The following is a 6,000-nucleotide window of genomic DNA, read 5'->3' on the forward strand; positions in this document are numbered from 1 at the left end:
TGTCATCCATTGGAGGTTGGGGTGGATGGAAGGGTTCATGATTTTGGGGGAAGGGTTCATAGTAGGAAGGTGGTTCTTCTTGGTAGAGTTGTGGTGGTTCAATATTTTTCACTCTTTCCACTTGTTGCACAACACGCTCCATGGTTGCTTGAAGTTGATCCAATATTTCTTTGAGACGATCCCTTGACTCTTGTTCCGCTTGGATATCATGAGTAGGATTATATGGCTCTTGGATTGAAGGACATGAGTATTTTTCCATGGAAGGTTGTGGTGGAAAGTAGTATCATCTTGTGATTGAAAATTTTCATATATTGGAGGTGGTTCATCTTGGTAATAACATGGAGGGGGTGGCTCTTGAAAGTATTGATGTTGGGATAGTGGTGGCCCATATGGCTCATATGGTTGTTGGTAGGATGGATATGGATTAGGGTCATATGAAGGTGGTTGGTAAGGAGGGGCTTGTGAGTATGGTTGAGGGTTATGTTGTGGATATGGTTCATAGGCATATGGTGGTAGTTCTTGAAAGTCACAAGGAGATTCACCATAGCCATTTGATTGATATGCATCATAGAATGGCTTTTGTTCATACTGTGTTGGTGGAGGTTGTTGCCATGAAGATTGATCATATGCATATGGCTCCTCCCACCTTTGATTGTCCCATCCTTGATACACATTCTCATTAAAGCTCTCATTTCCTACAACATAGTCGTAATCACACTCATAGCCAAAGTGAGAATTCATAATAGCAAGAGAAAATGAAAATAAAATCAAATAAGAAACAAAGAAAACCAAATCCTAAAACTAGTAAGAACTAACAAAGGCAAACATATTCATAATATTCACATATATACAATAACCAATAACACAACACCATTGCGATTCCCCAGCAACGGCACCGTTTTGATGATTGGACTTTTGACGGTTTAGAATTCACAAATAAATTCTCGTTGCAAGTATAGTTTCTAAACCAATCAATAATCTTTTCATACAAAAGATTGTTTGTCACTAGTACAAACCCCTAAAATTATAAACCGAAGTATTGAACCTTGGATCATTCTCCCTAGGAATTACAATAAAGTGTTCTTGTTATTGGTTATGGAGTATGTTTGGGGTTTTGAGATTTTAGACAAGAAATATAAATGGCAAAGAAAATAAACTAACAACTAACAAAGCTTTTGGCAAGATGTGAGAACTAGAAGTCCCATCCTAGTTATCCTCCTCAATTGTAACCACAAATTGTCCATTGCTACCACTTCGTTAACCTCTAATCATGGAGGGAAGTCAAGTGGATGAATCAACTTAATTCCACAAGTCCTAGCCAACTTCCAAGGGAAAGACTAGCGCTAGTGGTATCCAAATCAATTAGCAACTTCTAATTATCAATCAACAAAGGAATTAGATAACTCAAGCGTCACTAATTACTCCACCTAGGCGAAGAGGAATAAAATCTATACTAAAATCCAACCAAGCATTTTATCAAACACTTGGAAGGCATAAAAGGAAAGCATATTAAAATTGCAAGGAAAGTAAATCTACACTACTCAATTGCAAGGAATTAAACAACAACAAATCAAATGAACAATAAAGGAACATGAAAACATAAATTGCATTGAAATGAAAATAGAAGAAACAAAAGTGCATGAACATAAAAGTAAAGAATTACAAGAATTAAATGCTAAACTAGAGAGAGGAGATGTAGAAGAAGAAGAATTGCAAAAGGAAAAGTAAATCAAAGCATGAAATTAACCTAGATCTAAGAATTCCTAATCTAGATCTGACCTACTCCTAATTCTAGAGAGAAGAGAGAGCTTCTCTCTCTAGAAACTAACTAAAACTAATCCTAATGCATGTGTATGTGCTAAAAATATGAGTGAATGATACCTTCCCCTTTAATCCTTGGTCCTTTTATGCATTTTGGGCGGCAAAGTTGGTTGAATTTGGGCCCCACAGCTCTCAGAAATTGCTAGGCACGTTTTCTATTTAAAAAATCACGTGCGCCCATCGGCGCGTACGCGTCCCTTGAAGTTTTTGCGATCCACGCGTGTGCGTACAATGCGCGTGCACGTGGATGATGTTTCTCAAATCTTTGGCTTTTTCATGTGTTCTCCACTTTGCTTGCTTTCCTCTTCACTCCTTCGATCCATTCCTAGCCTTTTCAACCTGAAATCACTTAACAAACACATCAAGGCATCTAGTGGAATCAAAGGTGAATTAGATTTAGCTAATTAGGGACCTAGAAAGCATGTTTTCACATTTAAGCACAATTTAAGGAAGAATCACAAAACCATGCTATTTCATTGAATAAATGTGGGTAAAAGGTGATAAAATCCCCTAAATGAAGCACAAGATAAACCCTAATATGGGGTTTATCAGCCACCAGCTGCCGACTGCAGAAATATCATCCCACACGGAAAGAGGTTCGAAGCTCTGGGCCACAGACCTCCTTCTCTTACTGCCTCCGCTGACGCAGCCACATCCTCTGCTGCCCCTTCAGCACCTGCTGCACCACCCACACCCACAGCACCCTCACCCGCTTCCCAACCCATCTATCACCTAGTGCACCGACTCTTTGAGCTCCTGGATCAGATAGAGCACCACAACCAGCGGCGTTATGAGCGGTCTGAGCGTCGCAGTAAGTGACGCTACGAGCATCTGAAGCTAATGATCATGTCGGGTGATGAACGAGACTTTTGCGTGGTCTAGAATTTCAAATGAATTCTCGTTGTAAAGTATAGTCTCTAAACCAAACAAGAATCCCTTTCATACAAAAATTTGGTTTTGTCACTAGTACAAACCCCTAAATTTATAAACCGAAGTATTGGAACCTCGGGTCGTTCTCCCTAGGAATTGCAATAAAGTGTCTTGTTATTGGTTATGAGGGTATGTTTTGGGGTTTTTGATAAGAGACATGAAATGTAAATGACAAGGAAATTCAAATAACAAAAGGGTCTTGGCAAGGGTTGGTGGTCAAGGATCTCTATCCTAATCACTAACCACAACATGAGAATTGGCAAGGACCAACCCCACTAAGTTAACCCCTAACTAATAGTAGAGGAAAGTCAAGTGAGCTATGTCAATCCAAGTCCATAAGTCCTAGTTCTACACCTAATCAATTGATAAGATCTAGCGTTAATGGCTCCCAATCATCAATCACTTGGACATTAGTAACTCAAGAGTTCCTAAGTTACCTTCCCAAGCCAAGAGCACAAAATTCTACTCTAAAATCCAACTAAGCATTTTATCAAACACTTAGAAGGCATAAAAGGAAAACATAGTAAAATAGCAAGGAAAGTAAATCTACACTACTCAATTGCAAGAAATTAAACAACAACAAATCAAATCAACAATAAAAGAACATGAATCATAAATTGCATTAAAGGAAAATGGAAGAACAAAAGTGCATCAATAACAAAGCAAGCAATCACAAGAATGAAATACAAAATTAGAGAGAGAAAGAGTAGAGGAACAAAAAATTGTAAAGGAAAGGTAAATCAAAGCATGAATTAAACCTAGATCTAAGAAATTCTAATCATAATTCTAGAGAGAAGAGGGAGCTTCTCTCTCTAGAAACTAAGCTATATGATGCTAATGCTACAAACAATTGCTCCCCCCTTTACCCAAACTTGAATTCTGCATGAAATAGCATTAGAAATGAGTTGGGTTGGGCCCAAAGTGCTTCAGAAATTGCTGGGAGCGATTTCACTTTAGTGGACCACGTGCTCAATCGGCGCACATGTGTACATGGCGCGTGCACGCCCCTTAACGTGAAGTAACATATGGCAAATTTTATATCATTTTGAAGCCCCGGATGTTATCTTTCCAACGCAACTGGAACCGCCTCATTTGGACTTCTGTAGCTCAAGTTATGGTCGATTGAGTGCCAAGAGGTCAGGCTTGACAACTTTATGGTTCCTTCATTTCTTCATGAGTTCTCCCACTTTGCATGCTTTTCTCCTCACTTCTTCCATCCAATACTTGCCTTATGAACCTGAAATCACTTAACAAACATATCAAGGCATCGAATGGAATTAAAGTGAATTAAAATCACCAATTTTAGGGCCTAAAAAGCATATTTTCACATTTAAGTACAATTCAAGGGAGAATTACAAAACCATGCTATTTCATTGAATAAATGTGGGAAAAGGTGATAAAATCCCCCAAATTAAGCACAAGATAAACCACAAAATTGGGGTTTATCAAATCTCCCCACACTTAAACTAAGCATGTCCTCATGCTAAAATCAAAAAAGAAGCAAAGGGACATCAACATTTATTAAATGCAAACTAACTACATGCAACCTATCTATATGCAATCTATCTACACTAGCGGCTCAACAGGCACTAACGTGCCTGTTCTGCCACTTTTCTATTGTTTTTAAGAAATTAATTTAATTTTTTTGTTAATATATCATTCACTCTTCAAATTTATTAGATAAGTATTTTTTATTTTAATATTGACGTGACCTTATTTATATCATATTTTATTAAAATTAAAATTACTATAAACCAAAATATAATTAAAAAAATAATGATAATAACATTATTCTGATTCAAAAAGAGTATATATAAATCAAAATACATGTTAGTTATTTACAAAAGATCATTTTTACTTAATCGCCATTATTATATTATTTTGTTCTTTTACTTTTTTTCTTCTCTTCACCCCATGTAATTAATTATCACTAAGTATTTATATGTTACATTTTTTATATGTTAATCAAATAATCAGTGCCATATGCCAAACAAATGATATTATAGAAGTCAAAATAAATTATATTTTTATAATATAATTCATTTATTTTAGTTTAATTTAAAAATAAAAATTCATGTACTCAAATTTTAAATATAATACTCTATATAATTAATCATTTAAAAATTAAAAAATAATATTATCCCATATGAAGTAATTTAGAAAAGAAAAAAATGAATTTAACAAAATATTAGACTTTTTCAATTCATCATTGATATGTATAGACATATTTAAAAAAAATAAAGAATACATATAAGATGAAAAAATTAGTTCTTTCTTAGTAAGAGAAAAAGATAGAACACTATTTTTGTACGTAAAATATTGGGGACAAATTAAAAAGGTAAAAGAGTGATGAAAATATTAATTGGGTAAGTAAATTAAAGAGAAAAAAATATAGGTGGAAGTTATACATGAATGTAGTAACTGCAATAAAACTAAATGAAATTTGTAACCATGGATGTTATGAAAATTGAAATCGATGGTATTGAAGGTAAAAAAATAATGGCAGCAAGAGAAATATAACAAAGTGTATTGAGAAGTAAAAAAAAGCAGTAGAATGGATGAAATTATAAAAAAAAAATAAAAAAAATAAAAAAAAATATATTTTTTATGATTATAAAAAAAATTCTAATAGAATAATTAGAATGAGGCTAAACTGCTGGTCAGACCATCAAAGTACAGTACTCACAGAGATACTTAAAACAACACTATACAAACAAAGACTAACATAAAATTAAACAAAACATAATTTAAATGAATACCTCAATATAATAAGATCTATACAAAAAACTATTTATCACCACTGGTTAAACACTTGTTGGTTTCTAATTATTCTTTTTCTCATTTCATATGTGGCCACGAAAAATAAACTTTTTGATATCATCTTTACCTAGTTTAAGATGTCACAAAAACTTATTTAAATAATTATTACGTACAGAGAAGAGTTCATAAGATAAAGGAGAATCATAAAAAAAATAAAAAAAGAGAGATTGCGAGAGTAAAGAATTGAATAGAAGTTATGCGTGAGTTAAAATTTGTTAATGAAATAAGTAACCGTAAAATATTTTTGAATTATGTTAGTAGGGTTAAAATAGGAATTAAAAAATTGGACACCAAACTCTCATGTTTTGGCATTATATAAGAAGATTATGTTAGTAGGGTTAAAATAGGAATTAAAAAATTGGACACCAAACTCTCATGTTTTGGCATTATATAAGAAGATGTCACAAAACCTTATTTAAATAATTATTA

The sequence above is a fragment of the Arachis hypogaea genome, chromosome 20 (assembly GCF_003086295.3).
Source record: "Arachis hypogaea cultivar Tifrunner chromosome 20, arahy.Tifrunner.gnm2.J5K5, whole genome shotgun sequence".
Classification (NCBI taxonomy): Eukaryota; Viridiplantae; Streptophyta; class Magnoliopsida; order Fabales; family Fabaceae; genus Arachis; species Arachis hypogaea.